Raw genomic sequence first — 24,214 nt, forward strand, 5'->3', positions numbered from 1 at the left:
AGACCCTCGGCACAGAGGTAGAATAGGAAGGCCAGGATGTGGATCTCGGGCTTCTATGAAAAAACTCCAAGATACCTGCTTCTATGTGTGCCCAGCCCCCTCAACCGATCGTGCTAAGGCCTCACAGTGTGGTGGGCAGACAGACTTTTTCTGCAAAAATTGGGGCTGTGAACAAACAGGGACATGTCATTGGATAGGCAGAAATGCCGGGAGCTCCCCTCCAAGTCTTATAAGAGTTAAAAGAAACAGTACTCAGGCCCAATGTATGACCAGCTCTACCTGTAATCTTATTGATATTTCCTTTACTGAAACCGGAAAGGAGGCAAATTGGGAAAAAGGGCTCATGTGGGGATTAAGACTCTATCAGGAAGGATATGATAATGGAGTTGTATTCACTCTTAGACTCAAAGTAGAAACCCTCCCAGCTATTCCAGTAGGACCAAACGCTGTCTTACCAGATCAGCCTCGCCTCCCAACCCCAGCCCCGAAAAGAACCCTAACTATTTCAGCTGTCCCCGTCTTTGCTCCTAGCCCACTGACCTCTTTTTCTAGCAATGGACAGCGCCTCCTCAACCTTGTTGAGGGAGCTTTCAGAGTCCTAAATGCCACCGACCCTAAAACTACAGAGTCCTGTTGGTTATGTTTTTCTTCTAGACCACCTTATTATGAAGGGCTGGGATTGTCAGCTGATTTTAAGAATACAACCAGCCACGAAATTTGTAGTTGGGGCAGTCATAAAAAGCTAACACTAACCGAAGTGTCTGGAATAGGAAAGTGTCTAGGTACGGTTCCCGCCACGCATAAAAATTTATGTAATGAGACCATCCCCATGATCCCCACAAGAGAAAACAGGTATTTAGTCCCACCACCTGAAGGATGGTGGGCCTGTAATACTGGACTAACTCCATGTGTTTCCACCTCTGTCTTCAATTTCTCCCACGAATTCTGTATAATGGTCCAGTTAGTACCCAGACTAATGTATCATGATGACTTCTCATTCGTAGCAGAATTGGAACCTAGACTAAGGTATAAGAGAGAGCCAGTCTCACTCACTCTAGCTGTATTACTAGGAGTAGGAGTCGCAGCCGGAGTAGGAACAGGGGCGGCTGCAATTATACAAGAGAACCAACATTATGAAGGACTAAGAATAGCTATCGATGAAGATTTGAGAACTATAGAACAGTCTATTTCTAAACTTGAAGAGTCCCTAACCTCTCTCTCTGAAGTAGTGCTGCAAAACAGACGAGGATTAGATTTACTATTTCTAAAAGAAGGTGGATTATGTGCAGCTCTAAAAGAAGAGTGCTGCTTCTATGCAGACCATACTGGAGTAGTAAGAGACTCAATGTCTAAATTAAGAGAAAGATTAGATCAGCGAAAGCGAGAACGAGAAGCTAACCAGAGCCTGTTTGAATCCTGGTTCTCTAGATCCCCATGGCTTACAACTCTAATATCCACCTTGACAGGACCCCTGCTTATTTTTATATTGCTCCTCACCTTAGGTCCCTGCATTTTAAATCGAGTAATAACCTTTATTAGAGAAAGAGTAAGTGCTGTGCAGGTGCTAATGCTGAGACAACAGTATCATACCCTCACACATCAAGAAGAAACCAACATTCCATGATTAGAATGTTCAGAAAAAGAAGTGGGGAATGTAGGACCCCAACCTCCCTGAGAAATAAGTTAGCCTAAGAGTAGCCATCTTGAAGCCCAAAAAGCCATTCTGATATATGACTCAGAGGGAACAACTGAAACCAGGTAACTCCTCTGGAAAAACAAGTTAATCAATCATGACTGCTGGCAGCGCTAACCTTTCGGTTAGTTAAACATAAAAGCTGACCCTACCTTGCTACACCCCCAGGACGTGGCACCAACTCAGAAATCGTAGGTTTGAAAAATTACTGCCTTTGTAGTATTGTTATCTTGCTATGTAGTACTGTTATCTTGTTACTACAACATAATCTGTAACCATGGTAAATCTCTAGGGCTAAATGCCTCAGAAAATCCTATATAACCACTTAGTTGTAAGTACTCAGGGTCCTCGTTGAGACCCGCTGCGACGGGCAGACTTGGACCCCAACTAGTTGGCTTCTGAATAAATTCCTCTTGCTTGTTGCATCAAGAAACGTCTTTGGTGAGTGATTTGGGGGCGGCGCCTTCCTCAGGGGAATCCAACAGTCTATTCTGCAAGACTACTTCAGAGAGGGAAGTCAGAGATTCTTCAAGTTTTGTAATGGATTGCTCTATGGTCTTTAAGTCTTCATCAATAGCTGTCCTTAGTCCTTCATAATCTTGGTTCCCTTGGACAATAGCGGCTATCCCCATTCCCACTCCGGCTGCGACTCCTATCCCTAACAACACAGCTAAGGTCAGCGAGACCGGCTCTCTCTTATATCTATGCCTAGGTTCAAATTCAGCTACGAATGAGAGATTATCATGATACATCAACCTGGGCACCAGCTGAACTATGATACAGAAATGACGGGAGGAGTTGAAGGCAGAAGTAGAGACACATGGGGTCACTCCAGTGTTACAAGCCCACTATCCCTCGGGAGGAGGGATTAAATACCTGTTTTTACCAGGGAAGGCTATAGGTATGGTCTCATTCTTTCTTCTACAGATAGAGACTCTAGCTGCTGCTAGGGAAAAGGGGCAATGACCGCTCTGGCTGCTTCGTGCTGAGAAGGGGGCGCAGTAAAGGGTGCAGCTAGGTCTCCATCACTGGTCAGTTGAGAGGGCCTCAGAAGGCTGGCGCTTCTATTCTGGGTTTCATTTCTATTACTATTTGCAGTTTTGTGGCTTCTAGGCAAGATAAAACAAATTGTGTTATTAGGTTATGTAGCAACATCTGGAGTTGGATTTTTTATTCTGGAAGGAGGCTGCATTATTGAAACAATACTTCTCTCTAAAATCACTCTCATTTTTACTAGAAGTAACTAGGTTAAGAAAATAATTAACAGCTGGCTTGATTATTTGCACCGGTGCAGCAAGAAGAGCAATTGATTACACAGGCTCTTTTAAATATGCTTTGCTGGAACTTTTTGTAAGGAATTTCAGATTGAACTTTTAAAGGCCTCTTGAGGCCAGACAGCCAAGCCAGACTTGCCATCAGTCCTTGCCTGCAGTACCTGTAGATTTGGATGAATTCTTCTCTTCTCGAGGTCTCTGCACCTGCCAGGAAGTGACTTTCTTTACTCACCTGGTAAGGCTGCTGGGAACTCTGTAAGCAAGGTACCAGGCCAGTTCTTCTAAGGGGCTTTGTTGGCTTTATAAAGTCAATCTTAGTTCCTTAAAGTTGTTCACATCTGAGTCCATACACATGTCTCTCAGGTATGACATTCCAAAGCCCTGGTAGTATAACCAGTGTTCTTAAGTAGTCTTCTCACAAGGAAAGCAGATTCTTATTGAACTCGTGCAAATAAACATACTGCCATGGAATACAAAAACAGTCACTGAAAATTTTTAAACTCTGGAGGGATCAAGTAGAGAGAAGGATGTTTCAATTCTGCTCATAAAGATAGTCATTTACTAAACTGTTGTCAGTTTAAGAGAACAAGGTTAAAACACTTTATCAGCAACATTTGAAACAAAAAGACACAAAATAATTTTCTTTAGTTTATGTAAACTTATGTAACTAATACCTGTTCTGCTCAAATCTAGTTCCTTACTAGTTTAGGAATAATAAAACTGACTATAAATGACAAAAGACTTACAAATGACAATGGTTAAAGATCTGATGAGAGCTTACTGTAAGACAGTTGACATAAGGAAATTCTGATATTTCTGTAATACAAAACATTCACTAACAAAATTTAGCATCATTCTCTTTGACAGTGCTTTTCTGGTAAATATATATATCAGATAAACAAGCCAAACCAGTCAAATACTTTCTCTAATGAGAAAAAAATCCTCTGACATGTTCCAGGGGCCCTCTGGAAAATATCAGAGTTAACTAGAGGTAAAAGCACCTTTTTGCATTTAATTTTTTTAGAACTATCATTACACATTTATTGTCTATATACTCAGCACAGTAAATGAGACATCTTAAAAAGGTGGGGCAGCAGGGGAGACTGCTGCTGTCAGTTTAAAAGACAATATATAGAAAGTCAAAATAATTCTAGGTTACTAAGCATTCTTGAGAGAATGGTAGCAGATGGTAGATTCCTCTGCTTTCATCTTCAGGAAGGGAAAAAAAGCTACAATAAGAATTCACATTTAGCTGAAAGAACTGTCTAAACTCAAGGCAGAGTATAATATCACCAGGCATACAAAAGACCTGTTAGAGATACATACAAAGAATGAATATGGCTATAGTCAAATTCAACTTAAAAGTTTAAGCAGAATCTCAAATTTAAATGTCTCTTTCTTTCACACAGATATTCAGATATGACCAGAAATATGCTTTGAGATGAAAGAGATCAGGCATTTTACTTCTTCATTTAGGGACTGAGAAATGATGACCTTTGGCTTACAATCAATAGCTTACAAACAGTGAAAATAATAAGAACATAACTCAGCATAAGTGTATAAGACCAGATACAAAAAAGCAGAGAAAGTGCTTAAGTCTACAGGTCTTCCCTGAAAGCTTCAAGAATGTTTTACTCTTTAATAGTAGATAGAGCTTTTTAACAGAATTTGCATAGCAGCTTATAAGATCATTTGCATTAAAAAAATATGGAGTCCTCCATGTTTTTTTAAAACACACAAACATATCCACAGCATATAAATTAAACAAGAAGACCTGGTGGTTCTCAAAAAAATCTATTACAACTTTTCTCAAAAGTAGTCACACGTTCGTCCATCTAAACCTTTACAGTGAAACCTGTTTTTCTGGGAGAAACATAATCTTGTCCAGATTCTACAGTTTAATTTTTAAGAATAAATTTTGGTTTGTTAACTAAGTGCATTTAATCAGGTGAAAAAAGCTTTGTTACCATTCTGCTTAGGATAAATTAAGAAAACAAATAATCACTAACAACTTTAATCATTTGTTGGTTAGAGATTTTTCCACTTATAAAAATATATGGAATAAATAATTCAATTTCTCAGGCCATGCAATCATTTTCAATAACAAAATATTTCAAAGGCAAATAAAGGTTATACAGTTAACAAACTTTAGCTTTTAGTCTTTTTAATATTACGATTTTATGGCAACTCACTGATACTTTAAGCATGAGAAACTGCTTTGATCTTTCAACATTAAGAGCAGACTAACAGTTAAAGAAAACTGTTTAACTGGAAACGAGATTCTAATTTTGCTGTGCACTCAATACCAAGACTTACTCGCTTCAATTTCACATAGCATGACTATACTAACTCTTCCACAAGCCTTCTACAACTTTCTTTTTACATTCAGTGTTCTCTCTCTTTAAACAAATAGCTGCACTTCAGAACAATCACTCTTTTTTACTTTCAACAAAACGAATTTCCGTTCTTTACACTTTCTCTCATCAAAACATACATCTTCCAGCATAGAGAAATGCCCTCTCTATCACCTTAAGCAGTTCTAACCAGAACTCAAAACTATTAGAAACTTCAACTTCCAGTGAACACTGAGAAGCAGGACACTGCAAACTGTCAAACCAACATTCCCTAGACTGACAAACTTATGAACACATTCTACAATTTCTGCAACCATGAGCTTCACAGCACAATCTCCCAGCAAACACAGAGCATATCTTCTCAACTTAACAAAACTCTAAAGCTTTAAGTTACTACAAAGATTCTCAGGCTGCAGGTAGGCATACACACTGCAACACACAATTAAAAAGGTGTTCACTTGCCACACTTATCCAGCTCACCTACCTGCAACAACTATGCTAGCCTACTCACAAGACCCCCACTGAACACTAGACAAAGCCAAGCTTCTAAGCATTCTATTCTTAAAAGATTTAGCAGATAACATGACTCATATGACTCTAGGTAAACTCAGGCAGCCGACAACTACCAAGACATGCCCGCCTTAGGCAAACTCAAATTAGCATTAATGCTTAACACTTTTTTATCAGGTTTTCTGGAAGTTTTAGAATACTCAATTTTCACAAGCGCTTGTCTTTAAATCAATTTCATTAATACCATCCGGAGGTAGAAAGATATATTCATTTACACACTTAGGGGGTTGTCTGAATCTGTCCCATTGTCAGTATAACAATTATTAGGCACGTGAAAGACACAAAAAACAGACACACACAGATTAGACACACAGCGGCCGCTTTTTGTTTTTTCTCAGATTTTCAAACAGAAACCGAAAGGAATCAGAGGGTTGATATTCCTGGCGCCTGAAAATCAACCCTATCTCATCAGATTCATCTTGCCGGAAAAACAGACGGGAGGCTACCAGGCGTCCCTGGCCTCCCAACCTCCCCGAGACGTCCCCCAGGGTTGCAGCCTGCGGTGCTCCTAGTACGTCTACTGACCGCAGTCTCGACCCCTTTACAGGATCAGGACAGCTGCCAGACAGTGGGTACCCCCTTTCAGAATTCTGACCGGTCTCACTGAAAAACAGAAAACAGAACACAGACAAACCAAGGCGCCACTAATCTTACCTCTTCCTCCAAGAGTGACTTCGGGAGTGAAGCGGGGTGAGCGCATGATCCCGGACAAGCCCCCAAATGTTGGATTCTCCCAGAGGAGGACGCCGCCCCAAATCACTCACGAAAGGCATCTCTTGATGCAATAAGCAAGAGGAATTTATTCAGGAACCAGCTAGCGGGGGTCCAAGTTAGCCCGACGCAGCGGGTCTCAACAAGGACCCTGAGCACACAAAGCCAGAAGGTTTTATAGCATTTTCAAAGGGGGCAACATTTTCCACAATCACAATACAGTGTTTTTTTCATAGACACATAAATCTTTGCCTGGGGCCACACCCTGGGGTCTGGTTAGATAAGATTACCTTCGGAATGTTTAGGGTGGTTCTAGTAAGATAAGCTTGGTGTGTATGATTAACTGATTTGAGGTCAGCTAATTAAAGGTCACTACATTTAACACTGGCTGACTAACTTGTTTTTCAAGATTCTAATAATTTTCCTCCTTCTAGGTTAGGGGGTGGTATTTAAGCCTTTAAGATGGCTGTACTTATGCTAACTTTTGATTCTTCAGATCCTACAGTATGAAACTAGAAATAAATTATGCAAGGAAAACAAAAATGTCCACAAACACATGGAGGCTTAACCAGCTCCTAAATAATCAATGACCAAATAAAAACAGAAATCAAGCAATATTTGTAGACAAATGAAAACAACAACTCAAAACCCCAAAACCTGTCGGGTGTTGATGCACTGAAGGCAGTTCTAAGAGGAAAGTATATAGCAATACAGGCTTACCTCAAGAAAGAACAACAATCCAAATGAACAGTCTAAACTCACAATTAATGAAACCAGAAAAAGAACAAATGATGCCCAAAGTCAGTAGAAGGAGGGACATAATAAAGATCATAGCAGACATAAAAAAAATTGATAATAATAAAACAATAGAATCAATGAAAACAGAGTGGGTTCTTCAAGAAAATAAACAAAATAGATAAACCTCTAGCCAGACTTATCAAGAAAAAAACGAGAGTACACACATAAACAGAATCAGGTATGAGAAAGGAAAAATCACTATGGACACCATGGAAAAACAAAGAATTATTAGAGAATACTATGAAAAATTACATGTTAACAAACTGGATAACCTAGAATAAATGGACAACTTCCTAGAAAAATACCACCTTCCAAGACTGACCCAGGAATAAACAGAAATCTGAATAGACCAATTACTATAGCAATAAAATTTAACTGGTTATCAAGAAAACTCCCATAAAACAAACTACAAGATGGCTACACTGCTAAATTTTATCAAACAGTTAGAGAAGACCTAACACCCATCCTCCTTAAAGTTTTCCAAAAAGTAGAAGAGGAGGAAATAATTCCAAACTCATTCTATGAGGCCAGCATCACTATAATACCAACACCAGACACAGACACAACAAAAAAAAGCAAATTACAGACCAATATCCCTGATGAACATAGATGCAAAAGTCCTCAACAAAACATTAACACACTGAAACCAAAAATACCTAAAAAAGATTACCCATCATGATCAAGTAGGATTTATTCCAGGGATGCAAGGATGGTACAATATTCATAAATTCATCAGTATCATACACCACATTCACAAAAGGAAGTAGAAAAAAACATAATCATTTCAATAGATGCTGAAAAAGCATTTGACAAAATTCAACATCCATTCATGATAAATACTCTCAACAAAATGGGTATGAGGGGTATGTACCTCAACATAATAAAGCCATGTAAGACAAACCCACAGCCAACATCATACTTAATAGTGAAAAGTTGAAAGCTTTTCCTCTAAGATCAAGAATGAGAAAGTATGCCAACTCTCACCACTTTTATTCAACATACTACTTGAAGTCCAAGCCACAGCAATCAGACAACACAAAGAGATAAGAGGCATCCAAATTAGTAAGGAAGAAGTTGAACTCTATTTGCAGATGATGATATTATACATAGAAAACACTAAAAAATCCACACAAAAAAACTACTAAAATAACTGAATTCAGCAAAGTTGCAGGATACAAAATTAATACACAGAAATTTACATTCTTATATACTAACAATGAGCTAGCAGAAATACAAATCAGGAAAACAACTCCATTTACAATTGCAGTGATAAGAATGAAATACCTAGGAATACACCTAACCAAAGAGGTGAAAGACCTGTACTCTGAAAACTACAAGACACTCATGAAAATGATTAAAGAAGATAATAAATGGAAATCTCTCCCATGATCATGGATAGGAATAATTAATATTCTCAAAATGGCCATCCTGCCCAAAACAATTTACAATTTAAAATATTCAGTGCAATTCCTATCAAAATACCAACAGCATTCTTCAATGAACTAGAGCAAATCATTCTAAATTCATATGGAACCACAAAAGACCCCAAATAGCTAAAGCAATCCTGAGAAAGAAGAACAAAGCTGGGAGAATTATGGTCCATGATGTTAAAATCTACTAGAAAGCCACAGTAATTAAAACAATTTGGTACTGGCATAAGTACAGACCCATAGATCAATGTAACAGAATAAAGAGCCCAGATATAAATCCATACATATATGGCCAATTAATATGTGATAAGGGAGCCACAGATATATAGAGAGGAAAAGACAGCTTCTTCAACAACTGGTGTTGGCAAAACTGGACAGCTACATGTAAAAGAATGAAACTGGATTATTGTTTAACCTCATACAAAAAAGTAAACTCAAAGTGGATCAAAGACCTGAAAGTAGGTCATAATACCATAAACCTTTTAGAAGAATATATAGGCAAAATCTCTTGAACGAACAACTTTTTCCTGAACACATCTACTTAAAAGAGGGAAACAAAATAAAAAATGAACAAATAGGACTACATGAAACTAAAAGGCTTCTGCTGAGGGTGAAAAGGACATAAGTAGGAAAAAAGGTATCCTCAGTATGGGAGAATGTATTTGTAAATGACTCATCTGATAAGGGGTTAACATCCAAGATACATAAAGAACTTGTATGTGCCTCAACACCGAGAAAACAAACAACCCAATCAAAAAGTGGGCAGAGGACTTGAACAGACACTTCTCCAATGAAGAAATATGGATGGCAAACAAGTACATGAAAAGATGCCTCACATTGCTAATAATCAGGGAAATGCCATTAAAAGCCACAATGAGATATCATCTCACATCAGTTAGAATGGACATTACCCAAAAGACAATAAATAACAACTGGCGAGGATGAGGAGAAACAGGAACCCTCCTACACTGTTGGTGGGACTGCAATTGGTTCTGTGGATAGCAGTATGGAGGTTCCTCAAAAAACTAAAAGTAGAAATACCATTTGACCCAGTAATTCCACTAACAGGAATTTACCAGAAGAAAACAAAATCCCTGATTCGAAAAGATATATGTATCTCTATGTTTATTGCCACAGTGTTTGCAATGTTTAAGATATGGAAGTAACCTAAGTGTCCATCAATGCATGAATAGATAAAGGTGTGGTACATATTCACAATGGAATATAATTCATCCATTAAAAAAAAAATAATGCCATTTGCAACAACATGAATGGATCTGGAGGGTATTATGTAGTTATTATGCTCAATGAAGTAAGCCAGGCGGAGAAAGACAAATAACATATGATTTCACTTATTGTGGAATATAAAAACAAAGCAAAACAGAAGGGACAAAACAGCATTAGATTCAGAGACACTGAGAAGTGACTACTCATTACCATGGGGGAGGGGAGTGAGTGGGAGCAAGGGGGAGGGAGATGGCGATTGTTGAACTACTGTGATGTACATTTGATAAAAAAAAAAGTCAGTATAATTTGTATGCCTTTTCTCCTGTTAAAAAGAACAAAGGAATGAAGTTTGTCTTGCAAACACTATTTTCTCATTATTTTTTACTTTATTTGCTCACATTTTATATTTTATGAAAAATGATTTATGATATTCTAAAACCTATTAACTAAGTAAATGACTCTCTTAGTACCTGAAGCAGAGAGCTAATGTAGTCTGAAGGTCACTGAATGTTGAATCAGAAGGCACAGAAGTTTATCCTGATTAAGAAACTGGCGATGAGAAGGAAGAACAGAGCCTGGGTGTTTATCATTATCACTGAGCAACTGAATGGATACTAACAAGTTCCATTCAGACTTCTTGTCATGTGAGAAAAAAAGTAATCCACTTTTGTTTAAGCTGCTGGAATGATCCTTTGATTTTCTGCAGCTTAATACAATTCCTAAGTGATTAGGCTCTATTTCTTAGTACTGAAAACAGACTCTTCCAGAAAATCTAATTTTTCTACCACAGTTCATGAAGATGTTCCTATTTTCTACTCCTGCAGTTAAAGAAAACACATTTCCGTATTTCACAGGAAAGAAAGCACCTAAACTGTTTCATTTTAATTTTAATAATAAAGGTGAATCATTTAATAATTAAAATGAACAGATTTTATGCCTTTATGACATTGTAAGACTTCTTAAATAATGCATCTATAAGTCAAAGGAAAGTCACAATAATAAGATTTTTTTTTGCTTTGTGCCATTTTTTCCCCCTAAGTATTTTATATGTTCTCTTTTGTTCCTATCAACTGGATCACTATTGACAGAGACTTTTCCCAGCATTCCTTTTAAATTCATTATTCTGTAAATAAACACATTTGGGAAATATCACATATAATGCCCCTCTTCTGCAGATTGACAAAGTATGCTAATGCATTCAGGTTTTGGGAATTCATGCAGTTTAATCATTAATCATATCCCTGTCCTACCGCTGCTCCTATGTATAACACTTATTAACACCCCTGAGAATCAACTTTCATAAATGCTGAAGTTAATTATGCCATTGTAAACAGGAAAGTGTACTAGATATATTGTCTAAATATCACACGTTTCAGCCACAGATTTAAAAAGAGGATAAAAATAAATAATATACCTGTTTAATGCACTAACAGACTTCACCTTCTTGTTCTCAAGTGTACATCAACCTACTGTTCATAAATTGTTACTTTCAAACTGAATTGTAAGTAGCAGTACAAAGTTGTAATAATTTTTCCAGAACTTATGCCTTAGAAGAGAATTTACAGATAGAGGCAAATTTATGATCATGGTATATGACGATTCCATTTCTCTTCTTGCTAAGGACAAAAACCCTGGAGTTTCTCTTGATGCCTCTCTTTTTCTTATACCTCATATCAAACCTGTTTTCAAATTCTGTTAACTCTAAATATTTAAATGCATTCCAAAACCAGATTCATCAAAATATATCAGGATTTCAACCATTTCTTGCCACCTACATTGCTACAGTCTACTCACAGCCATCATCATCTCTCACCTGGATGACTGGCACAGCATGCTGACTAAATTCACTGCTGGATGCCCATCTGATCCACGCTGGATTCTTGCAGAACATGTATAGTCATCATTTTAAATTAGAGCTCAGATTGCATCACCCTTCTATTCAGAACCCTTCACTGGTGTTTCAGCTAACTCAGAGAAAGAGACAAATTTCTTAGACAGAATTATAGGCTCTCAAGCTACCCCACGACTTCATCCCCTTTAACTCATCCTCTTTGAAGACTATTGCTGTCACACTGACCATCCATGGTCCTTTCCACATACCAGTTACACTTTCCTCAGAGCTTTGGCAGCTGCTCTTCCTTCTGTCTGGAGTGCATTTCACGCCACCATTCACAGGACTCACTGCCTCACTTTCTTTAAAAGGTCCTATTCAAAAGTCAGTGTTCAGTGAGGCCTTTCCTCACTGCTACATCTAAATATGTCTGCAGCCTCTGATACCCTCTGACTCCCTTACCCTTCTTTATTATTCTTGTTAGTATTTATTAATTAAGATGTATGTGAGAATAGCCTTTGAGTGAAATCTTGTTCTTTTACCTTTGTAACACCCTTTGGCACAATTTTTATGCAGATTACTTATATTTTTCATTCTTTATTCATGTTACATGTATCAAAGAACAAACCAAAGCAAATGACATCAAAGACACAAATAACAACTTTCTCCCTGGAGAAAAAAAGTAAGGTAACTCGCAAGAGACCAGTCTGGAAGATATTAAGCTTTCAATAAAAGAGTTAATAAATTCAACTACAGTTAAGTATTTATGAAAGCAAAAAAACACTGTAAATAAAGTCAAAAAATAAACAGGGAAATATTCCAAAAAGTATCAATGATAAAAGAATGAACTTCTTAATATAAAAGGATCTTATACCTCTTAAGGGAAAAAAAAATTTTGAACCACAATTTAAAAATGAGTAACATTATAACTGGTTGGTAGTGCACAAAACAGATATACAAATGACCTTAAATTTATTTATAAAAAGATACTCAAATTCTTCCATAATAATAGTAATGCAAATGAAAACTAAACTGAGATGTAATTTCTGACCAATTGGCAGAAATTTCAAAAGCTTGACAGACATACCCTATGGGTTAGGCTGTTACAAAACAGGCACTTTTTCTTGTGTTGCTGTTAGGATCACAACACTTCGGGAGAGGCATTTGTCAATATCTACACAAACTAAATATCAATTTATAATTTAATAATCCCATTTCTAGGAATCTACTTTGAAAGCTCCTCTTTAGGAATGCAGAAAAAATATGTATAGTTTTACTCACTGTGGCATTATTTTTAAAAGGATAATACTGGGAACATGATCAAGGCCAAAATGGGGAGTGAATAAATAAACTATTACATATCCATAAATCCATACAACAGAATATCATTACTATGCAGTTGCCAAAAAGAATGAAGACAGTCTCTGACTGATTTGGAGTGATTTCAAGATACATTACCAAATGGGAAAAGCAAACTGCAGAATAGTATCTATAATAAGCTAGTTTTTGTATTAGATAAAAGAAAAACAAAAATTAATGTTTGTGTTGTGTGTCCATATTCATGTATAAACTATATGTTAACATACATATATGAATATTTTCACATATGTATTCATACACACATATTAATTTATTTTGTTTTTCCTAAAAATGTTACTTGGCTGAGTTCATTCTCCTCAGTTCTTAGCTTCACCGTAACAAAGAACTGAAAGACAGAGACACAATAGCGAAGCAGAGTGAAAGCTTTACTTGAACACACTCCAAGGGAGGTTTGGGCCAGAGTCAAGGTAGACAAAGGCCTTGATCCAGTAGGCAGGAGGCCTATATATTACATTCTGGCTGGTAGGAGTCTGTTTGATTGACAAGGTGGGGTTATTTGATTGACAGGTCCATTTATATACCCTCCCTCTTAGTGCACATGTCCTTCCTCATGGTGAGGTGTCATTTGAGCAGTTCTCAGTTTTGTTTCATTGTGCCCACATTGGGACATGTTGGGACTGTTTTGGCCTAGTCCCAATAGGCAAGGAAGTTATCTCCCTACAAAGCCTTTGTTCTCCTCACATGGGACTCCCTACTTGGGAAGAGTTTAGGTGTTTTATCTTTGAACCTTATCTTCCCCTTCTCCCATTGCTCATGTCTATCTTCCTACCTAACATTGTTAACAAAAGGAACACAGGATGGGTGTTCTTACTAAAAATGAGTCAAATTGATCACCTACATGGGATCCTACTGGAAGAGAAAGGGAAGGAAATGTGGTTTTTCCTTTTTTTAATTTCTTATTAAGGTATTATTAATATACACTCTTATGAAGGTTTCACATGAAAAAACAATTTGGTTACTACATTTACCCATACTATCAAGTCCCCACCCATAGCCCAATGCAGTCACTGTCCGTCAGAGCAGCAAGATGCCACAGATCCACTATGTGCCTTCTCTGTGCTACACTGTTCTCCCTGTGATGCCCCACACCATGTGTACTAAACATAATACCCCTCAATCCCCTTCTTCCTCCCTCCCCACCCACCCTCCCACACTCCTCCTCTTCTGTAACCACTAGTTCATTCTTGGAGTCTCTGAGTCTGCTGTTACTTTGTTCCTTCAGTTTTGCTTCATTATTATACACACCACAAATGAGAGAAATCATTTGGCATTTGTCTTTCTCCACCTGGCTTATTTCACTGAGCATAATGTCCTCCAGCTCCATCCATGTTGCTGCAAATGGTAGGATTTGTTTCTTTCTTATGGCAGAATAGTATTCCATTGTGTATATATACCACATCTTCTTTATCTAATCATCTAATGATGGACACTTAGGTTGCTTCCATATCTTGGCTATTGTAAAAGTGCTGTGATAAACATAAGGGTGCATCTGTCTTTTTGAATCTGTGAGGTTTTATTCTTTGGGTAAATTCCAAGGAGTGGGATTCCGGGGTCAAATGGTATTTTATTTTTAGTTTTTTGAGGAACCTCCATATTGCTTTCCACCGTGGTTAAACTAGTTTACATTCCCACCAGCAGTGCAGGAGGGTTCCCCTTTCTCTGCATCCTTGCCTCCATTTGTTGTTCTTAGTCTTTTCGATGCTGGCCATCCTTACTGGTGTGAGGTGATATCTCATTGTGGTTTCAATTTACATTTCCCTGATGATTAGTGATGTGGAGCATCTTTTCCTGTGTCTGTTGGCCATCTGAATTTCTTCTTTGGAGAACTGTCTCTTCATATCCTCTGCCCATTTGTTAATCGGGTTATTTGCTTTTTGGGTGTTCAGGCATGTAAGTTATTTATACATTTTGGATGTTAACGCCCCGTCAGATATGTCATTTACAAATATGTGCTCCCATACTGTAGGATGCCTTTTTGTTCTGTTGATGGTGTCCTTTGGCATACAGGAACTTTTTAGTATTATGTAGTCCCATAAGTTAATTTTTGCTTGTGTTTCCCTTTCTCGAGGAGATGCGTTCAGGAAGAAGTTGCTCATGCTTATATTCAGGAGATGTTTACCTATGTTGTCTTCTAAGAGTTTTATGGTTTCATGACTTATATTCAACTCTTTAGTCCATTTTGAGTTTACTTTTGTGTATGGTGTTAAACAATAATCCAGTTTCATTCTCTTGCATGTAACTGTCCAGTTTTGCCAACACCAGCTGTTGAAGAGGCTGTCTTTTCCCCACTGTATTTCCATGGCTCCTTTATCATATACTAGTTGACCATATATGTTTGGGTTTATATCAAGGCTCTTTAGTCTGTTCCATTGGCCTATGACTCTGTTCTTGTGCCAGTACCAAACTGCGTTGATTACTGTGGCTTTGTAGTAGAGCTTGAAGTTGGGGAGAATAATCCCCCCAACTTTATTCTTCCTTCTCAGGATTGCTTTGGCTATTCAGGGTCTTTTGTCATTCCATATGAATTTTAGAACAATTTTCTCTAGTTTGTTGGAGAATCTGTTGGTATTTTGATAGGAATTGCATCGATTCTATAGATTGCTTTAGGAAGAATGGCCGTTTTGATAATATTAATTCTTCCTATCCACGAGCAAAGGATGTGTTTCAATTTATTGGTATATTCTTTTTCTCTTATGAGTGTCTTGTAGTTTTCAGAGTATAGGTCTTTCAAGTCCTTGGTATATGATCCTTTTGATGTATTTTTGAATTCGGTTTGCTAATATTTTCTTGAGAATTTTTGCATCTACATGCATCAGGGATATTGGTCTGTAATTTTCTTTTTTTGGTGGGGTCTTTGCCTGGTTTTGGTATTAGGGTGATATTGGCTTCATAGAATGAGTTTGGGAGTATTCCCTTCTCTTCTATTTTTTTGGAAAAATTTAAGGAGAATGGGTATTATATCTTCTCTGTATGTCTGATAAAATTCTGAGGTAAATCCATCCGGTCCTGGAGTTTTTTTCTTGGCCAGTTTTTTGATTACCGTTTCAATTTCTTTGCTCGTAATTGGTTTGTTTAACTTTTGTGTTTCTTCCTTGGTCAGTCTTGGAAGGTTGTATTTTTCTAGGAAGTTGTCCATTTCTTCTGGGTTTTCCAGCTTGTTGGCATATAGGTTTTCATAGTAGTCTTTAATAATTCTTTGTATTTCTGTGGAGTCAGTCGTGATTTTTCCATTCTCATTTCTGATTATGTTAATTTGTGTTGATTCTCTTTTTCTCTTAATAAGATTGGCTAGAGGCTTATCTATTTTGTTTACTTTCTCAAAGAACCAGCTCTTGGTTTCGTTGATTTTTGCTATTGTTTAGTTCTTCTCAATTTTGTTTATTTCTTCTCTGATCTTTATTATATCCCTCCTGCTGCTGACTTTAGGCCTCATTTGTTCTTCTTTTTCCAGTTTTAATAATTGTGATGTTAGATTATTCATTTGTGATTGTTCTTCCTTCTTCAAGTGTGCCTGGATTGCTATATACTTTCCTCTTAAGACTGCTTTCGCTGCGTCCCACAGAAGTTGGGGCTTAGTGTTGTTGTTGTCATTTGTTTCTATATATTCCTTGATCTCTACTTTGATTTGTTCATTGATCCATTGATTATTTAGTAGCATGTTGTTAAGCCTCCATGTGTTTGTAAGCCTTTTTGTTTTCATTGTAGAATTTATTTCTACTTTTATACCTTTGTGGTCTGAAAAATTGGTTGGTAGAATTTCAATATTTTGGAATTTACTGAGGCTGTTTTTGTGAGCTAGTATGTGGTCTATTCTGGAGAATGTTCCATGTGCACTTGAGAAGAATGTATATCCTGTTGCTTTTGGATGTAGAGTTCTATAGATGTCTATTAGGTCCATCTGTTCTAGTGTGTTGTTCAGTGCCTGTGTGTCCTTACTTATTTTCTGCCCGGTGGATCTATCCTTTGGGGTGAGTGGTGTGTTGAAGTCTCCTACAATGAATGCATTGCAGTCTATTTCCCTCTTTAGTTCTGTTAGTATTTGCTTCACATATGCTGGTGCTCCTGTATTGGGTGCATATATATTTAGAATGGTTATATCCTCTTGTTGGACTGAGCCCTTTATCATTATGTAGTATCCTTCTTTATCTCTTGTTACTTTCTTTGTTTTGAAGTCTATTTTGTCTGATATTAGTACTGCAACCCCTGCTTTCTTCTCACTGTTGTTTGCCTGAAATATGTTTTTCCATCCCTTGACTTTTAGTCTATGCTTATCTTTGGGTTTAAGGTGAGTTTCTTGTAAGCAGCATATAGATGGGTCTTGCTTTTGTATCCATTCTATTACTCTATGTCTTTTGATTGGTGCATTAAGTCCATTTACATTTAGGGTGACTATTGAGAGATATGTACTTATTGCCATTGCAGGCTTTAGATTCGTGGTTACCAAAGGTTCAAGGTTAGCTTCTTTAGTATCTTACTGCCTAACTTAGCTCGCTTATTGAGCTGTTATATACACTGTCTGGAGATTCTTTTCTTCTCTCCCTTCTTATTCCTCCTCCTCCATTCTTCATATGTTGGGTGTTTTGTTCTGTGCTCTTTTTAGGGGTGCTCCCATCTAGTGCAGTCCTGTAGGATGCCCTGTAGAGGTGGTTTGTGGGAAGCAAATTCCCTCAGCTTTTGCTTGTCTGGGAATTGTTTAATCCCGCCATCATATTTAAATGATAGTCGTGCTGGATACAGTATCCTTGGTTCAAGGCCCTTCTGTTTCATTGCATTAAGTATATCATGCCATTCTCTTCTGGCCTGCAGGGTTTCTGTCGAGAAGTCTGATGTTAGCCTGATGGGTTTTCCTTTACAGGTGACCTTTTTCTCTCTAGCTGCCTTTAAAACTCTTTCCTTGTCCTTGATCCTTGCCATTTTAATTACTATGTGTCTTGGTGTTGTCCTCCTTGGATCCTTTCTGTTGGGGGTTCTGTGTAATTGCATGGTCTGTTCGATTATTTCCTCCCCCAGTTTGGGGAAGTTTTCAGCAATTATTTCTTCAAATAGACTTTCTATCCCTTTTCCTCTTTCTTCTTCTTCTGGTACCCCTATAATACGAATGTTTTTCCTTTTGTATTGGTCACATAGTTCTCTTAGTGTTGTTTCATTCCTAGAGATCCTTTTATCTCTCTCTATGTTAGCTTCTATACGTTCCTGTTCTCTGGCTTCTATTCCTTCAATGGCCTCTTGCATCTTATCCATTCTGCTTATAAATCCTTCCAGGGATTGTTTCACTTCTGTGATCTCCTTCCTGACATCTGTGATCTCCTTCCGGACTTCATCCCACTGCTCTTGCATTTTTCTCTGCATCTCATCCCATTGCTCTTGCATTTTTCTCTGCATCTCTGTCAGCATGTTCATGATTTTTATTTCGAATTCTTTTTCAGGAGGACTGGTTAGGTCTGTCTCCTTCTCAGGTGTTGTCTCTGTGATCTTTGTCTGCCTGTAGTTTTGCCTCTTCATGGTGATAGAGATAGTTTGCAGAGCTGGTACAAGTGACAGCTGGGAGAGCTTTCCTTCTTGTTGGTTTGTGGCCTTCCTCTCCTGGGAGAATAGCAACCTCTAGTGGCTTGTGCTGAGCAGCTGTGTGCAGACAGGGCTTCTGCTTCCTTCCCAGTTGCTATGGAGTTTATCTCCGCTGTTGCTGTGGGCGTGGCCTGGCTGGGGCTGCTCCTCCAAAATGGTGGAGCCCCGTTGGAGGGGGAGCGGCCGGGAGGCTATTTATCTCCGTAAGGGGCCTCTATGGTTCCTGCTTCCCAGTGGGTTAGAGTGCCCAGAGATCCCTAGATTCCCTGCCTCTGGTCTAAGTGACCTGTCCTGCCCCTTTAAGACTTCCAAAAAGCACTCTCCAAACCAAAACAACAACAGCAACAATGAGAGCGGGAACAGAAAAAAAAAAAAAAAAAGGAAAAAACACACGATTTTTTTTTTTTTGTCCTCAGGCGCCAGTCCCAGGCACCCACTCACTGGTCCTGCTGCCCTGTCTCCCTAGCACCAGGGTCCCTGTCCCTTCAAGGCTTCCAAAAAGCACCCACCCACCGGTCCTGCAGGGAAAAACATGCGATATTCTTTGTCCTCAGGCGCCGGTCCCAGGCACCCACTCACCAGTCCTGCCGCCCTGCCTCCCTAGCACCGAGGTCCCTGTCCCTTTAAGGCTTCCAAAAAGCGCTCGCCATAAAGAGGAAAAAAAAGGGGAAAAATGCGCGATTTCCTCCGTCCTCAGGTGCCGGTCTCAGGCACCCGCCCACCAGTCCCACAGGGAAAGACGCAGGATATTCTTTGTCCTCGGGCGCCAGTCCTAGGCACCCGCTCAACAGTCCCGCCGCCCTGCCTCCCTAGCACTGGGATCCCTGTCCCTTTAAGGCTTCCAAAAAGCACTCACCAAAAAAAAAAACTGCTGCGGTTTCTTTCCACCCGCTGGGAGCCGGGGGGAGGGGCGCTCGGGTCCCGCCGGGCCGGGGCTTGTATCTTACCCCCTTCGCAAGGCGCTGGGTTCTTGCAGTTGTGGATGTGGTCTGGATGTTGCCCTGTGTCCTGTGGTCTCTATTTTAGGAAGATTTGTCTTTGTTATATTTTCATAGCTCTATGTGTTTTGGGGAGGAGATTTCCACTGCTCTACTCACGCCGCCATCCTGGCTCCACCGGCTAGGGTCTTGTTTTTTTATCCATTCAGTGACTCTTATATATTTTGATTGGTGCATTCAGTCCATTTACATTTAGGGTGATTATCGATATGTATGTACTTATTGCAATTTCAGGCTTTAGATTCGTGGTTACCAAGGGTTCCAGGTTACTTTCCTTACTATCTAAGAGTCTAACTTACTCACTTAGTATGCTGTAACAAACAAAATCTAAAGGTTCTTCTCTATTTCTCCTCCTTTTTCTTCTTCCTTCATTCTTTATATATTAGGTATCAAATTCTGCATTTTTTTCTATCCCTTGACTGACTTTGGGGATAGTTAATTTAATTTTGCATTTGCTTCATAATTAGCTCTTCTACTTTCTTTACTGTGGTTTTATTACCTTTGGTGACAGCTATTCAACCTTAGGAACACTTCCATCTACAGCAGTCCCTCCAAAATAGACTGTAGAGATGGTTTGTGGGCGGTAAATTCTCGCAGCTTTTGCTTATCTGGAAATTGTTTAATCCCTCCTTCAAATTTAAATGATAATCTTGCTGGATAATCTTGGTTCCAGGCCCTTCTGCTTCATGGCATTAAATACATCATGCCACTCCTTTCTGGCCTGTAAGATTTCTGCTGAGAAGTCTGATGTTAGCCTGATGGGCTTTCCTTTGTATGTGATCTTATTTCTGTCTCTGGCTGCTTTTAACAGTCTGTCCTTATCCTTGATCTTTCCCATTTTAATTACTATGTGTCTTGGTCTTGTCTTCCCTGGGTCCCTTGTTTTGGGAGATCTGTGCAATTCCATGACCGGAGAGACTTTCTCCTTCCCCAGAGTGTAGAAGCTTTTAGCAACTACCTCCTTAAAGACACTTTCTATCCCTTTCTCTCTCTCTTCTTCTTCTGGTATCCCTATAATGCGAATATTGTTCCAATTGGATTGGTCACACAGTTCTCTCAATATTCTTTCATTCTCAGAGATACTTTTTTCTCTCTGTGTCTCACTCAGCTTCTTTGTATTTCTCTTCTCTAGTTTCTGTTTCATTTATTGCCTTCTCCACCGTATCCAGCCTGCTTTTAATACCCTCCATCATGCTCTTCAATGATTGGATCTCTGACCCGAATTCATTCCTGGGTTCTTGGATGTTTTTCCGTACCTCCATTAGAATGTTGATGATTTTTATTTTGAACTCCCTTTCAGGAAGAGTCAAGAGGTCCATATCATTTAAATCTTTCTCTGGAGTTGTATTAATAATTTTACTCTGGACAAGGTTCCTTTGGCATTTCATGTTTTTATATGGCGCCCTCTAGTGTCCAGAAGTTCTATTCTGGAGCTGCTGAGCCCCTGAAGCAATGTCGGCGTTGCAGGGGAGTGGTACTGGTTCCTGGGGGGAGAAAGACCTGCTCCTTGCCTCCAGACTGCTCTGCCTGTCTCCACTGCCTGATCCAGTGGGCCAGTCACACAGGTATAAGTTTTTGTTCCAGAGCAGCCGGATATGGATCCCTGCTTTCCACAAGCAGCCAGAATCCCAGTCTCCCCAGGAACTCTGCCTGTATTATCTTTCCATCCCAGCGAGTCTCATGCAAGCACCATGAAATGTAGGTTTGTGCTCCCAGAGAAGATCTCCGGAGCTAGTTATTCAGCAGTCCCAAGCCTTCTACTCCCTCCCTGCTCCTTTTTTCTTCCTCCCACCAGTGAGCTGGGGTCAGGATAGGGCTCGGGTCCCACGGAGCCACAGCTCTGGCTCGTGTTACCCCGTTTGGTGAGGTCTGCTCTTTTCTCCAGGTGTATGCAGTCTGACGTCATCCTCTTTCCTGTTGCTCTCTCAGGATTAGTTGCGCCAATTATATTTTCTAATTTTATCCAGTTTTAGGAGGAAGACTCTGTCTCTCCTCTCACGCTGCCATCTTTAATCTGTCTGACAACAACCTATCTTAAGGCAGGGCATGCAGTCCTAACTGGTATTTTTCCACTGCTTGAGGAAAACAATTATCTTGGAGAAGAACAGGATCAATAAATTCCTCATGATAAGTTTATCTTCAACAATTATCTATAGGACTGATTGTGGAGAGTGGCATAATGTCTCTCACTGGAGACAGACATCATGAGACCACAAGTCAAGCCTACGTCCAACAACCTTCCAGTTCTGCTGCTCCGTCCTTTGCCCCATTCTTGAAAGCCTTCAAAGACAGAATCCTAAGCCCTAAATTTGCCTCCTCTCTGAGGTTACCTGCCCTCCTCTTTCTTTGTGCACATTTTGCCTTAAATAAAAAAATTTCTCACTGCTCAACTTAACTGCATTTTGTCTCTGTGCTCTTCCAGTGGTGTCTTTGTTACTCTGCTATTTCATTCTATTTTTTTTTTTTTTTTGAGGGGGCATCTCTCATATTTATTGATCAAATGGTTGTTAACAACAATAAAATTCAGTATAGGGGGGTCAATGCTCAATGTACAATCATTAATCCATCTCAAGCCTAATTCTCGTCAGTCTCCAATCTTCTGAAGCATAACGAACAAGTTCTTACATGGTGAACGAATTCTTACAGAGTGAATAAATTCTTACATGGTGAACAGTACAAGGGCATTCATCACAGAAACTTTCGGTTTTGATCATGCAATATGACCTATAAACCATCAGGTCAAATATGAATATTCATTTGATTTTTGTACTTGATTTATATGTTGATCCCACATTTCTCCTATTATTATTATTATTTTTATTTTTAATAAAATGCTGAAGTGGTAGGTAGATGCAAGATAAAGGTAGAAAACATAGTTTAGTGCTGTAAGAAGGCAAATGTAGATGATCAGATGATCAGGTGTGTGCCTATGGACTAAGTATTAATCCAGGCTAGACAAGGGCAGCAAGACATCCACGGATGCAGAAGATTTCTCTCAAAGCAGGGGGGGTGAGGTTCTGAGCCTCACCTCTGTTGATCCCCATATTCTCTCCTGATGGCCCCCCTGCAACTGTGCCTGTCTTAGGTTGTTCCTCCCTTGAGGAATCTTACCCGTCTCTGGCTAACCAGTCATCTTCCGGGGCCATACAGGGAAATGTAAAGTTGGTAAGTGAGAGAGAAGCCATATTGTTTGCAAAGGTTAGCTTTTTACTTCTTTGCAGATTTATGCCCTGTGGCTTCTATGCCCAGCACTTGTCTCGAGGTATCTTTACCACCTGGAGGAATTATGATACTCGGTAAATTCGATATGAGGCACGAATTCTATTTAAGGTTTGTAATTAGAAAGGAAGAAGAAAAGCTATAGATGTAGCATATGAAGGAAACTTGGGAGGATTGATTATTTCTTTGACATATCTTCTTGTATAGTACCTTAAGTATGTATAGGTTTTAAACTACTAACTAATTTGCACACACATATTAACATAATAGGAATACGGTGACATAAACAAAGCAAATCTATAATTACCAGCAATCTCCAGTGAAGCCAAGAAAACCATTTAGGCACCCTAGGCATTTGTGAAAATTTATCTATGATATGATGGATATTGTCCAACTGTACTTGAACCATCAGACAAATTAAAGCAGCCCATTTCTGGGATCTGTTCACATCCCATATGTTCTTTTAACCATAGATAGTCTATAGTCATGAGATTTTGGGGTGCTACAACTTGCACCCCTCCCAACTCCTGGTTGAGTTCCAACAGTACAGATCCAGTCAAATTCGTTGTCTCACTGTATGCACATGCCAGCCTAGACATCTCCCTCCTCCTTCTTATGGCAAGTCCAGGAGACGGTGGGCTGGATGCAGCCACAACCGCAGCATCGTCCGGATCCCTGTGGAGGCTTTTTGATGATCATCCTCCGGCACAAGTCCTCCAGAGAGTGCTGATGCCGGAAGCTCCTCCTCATATCGTATCTTAGTTCATTTTCTGGGTATCCAAGCTAGGCCTTAATCTTCTGCGTAGAAACAAACAGACCCTTTGCCCACACTTTGACATGCCCTCTATACCACTGTGCAGAACTCATTGGAGGTCAGCACACAGTAACTGCTTTTTTTTTTTTTTTTAATTAAGAGAAAGGAATATTATCAGAAAAGAGTACCTCCATAGCTGATCATCTGACACCCTTTAAGTGATCAACATTAAGGATATTTAAAGCATGCGTTGATCTTTGATTTACCAATAGTTTTATCCTGTTAAGGAGTAATCCCCCTTTTCTTTCTTTCTTTCTTTTTTTTTTAAAATTTTTAATCTACACTTACCTGAAGAATACTATGTTTACTATGCTCTCCCCTATATCAGGTCCCCCCTAACAACCACATTA

General features: G+C 39.1%; 1 long non-coding RNA gene across 1 annotated transcript in view; it reads right to left on the reverse strand.

Annotated features, from left to right (window-relative positions):
* The window catches only part of LOC140844407 (uncharacterized), a 181,429-nt gene that overhangs the window by 128,633 nt on the left and 28,582 nt on the right, over nucleotides 1–24,214 (reverse strand). The window lies entirely within an intron of this gene.

This window comes from Manis javanica, chromosome 11 (assembly GCF_040802235.1).
Source record: "Manis javanica isolate MJ-LG chromosome 11, MJ_LKY, whole genome shotgun sequence".
Taxonomy (NCBI): Eukaryota; Metazoa; Chordata; class Mammalia; order Pholidota; family Manidae; genus Manis; species Manis javanica.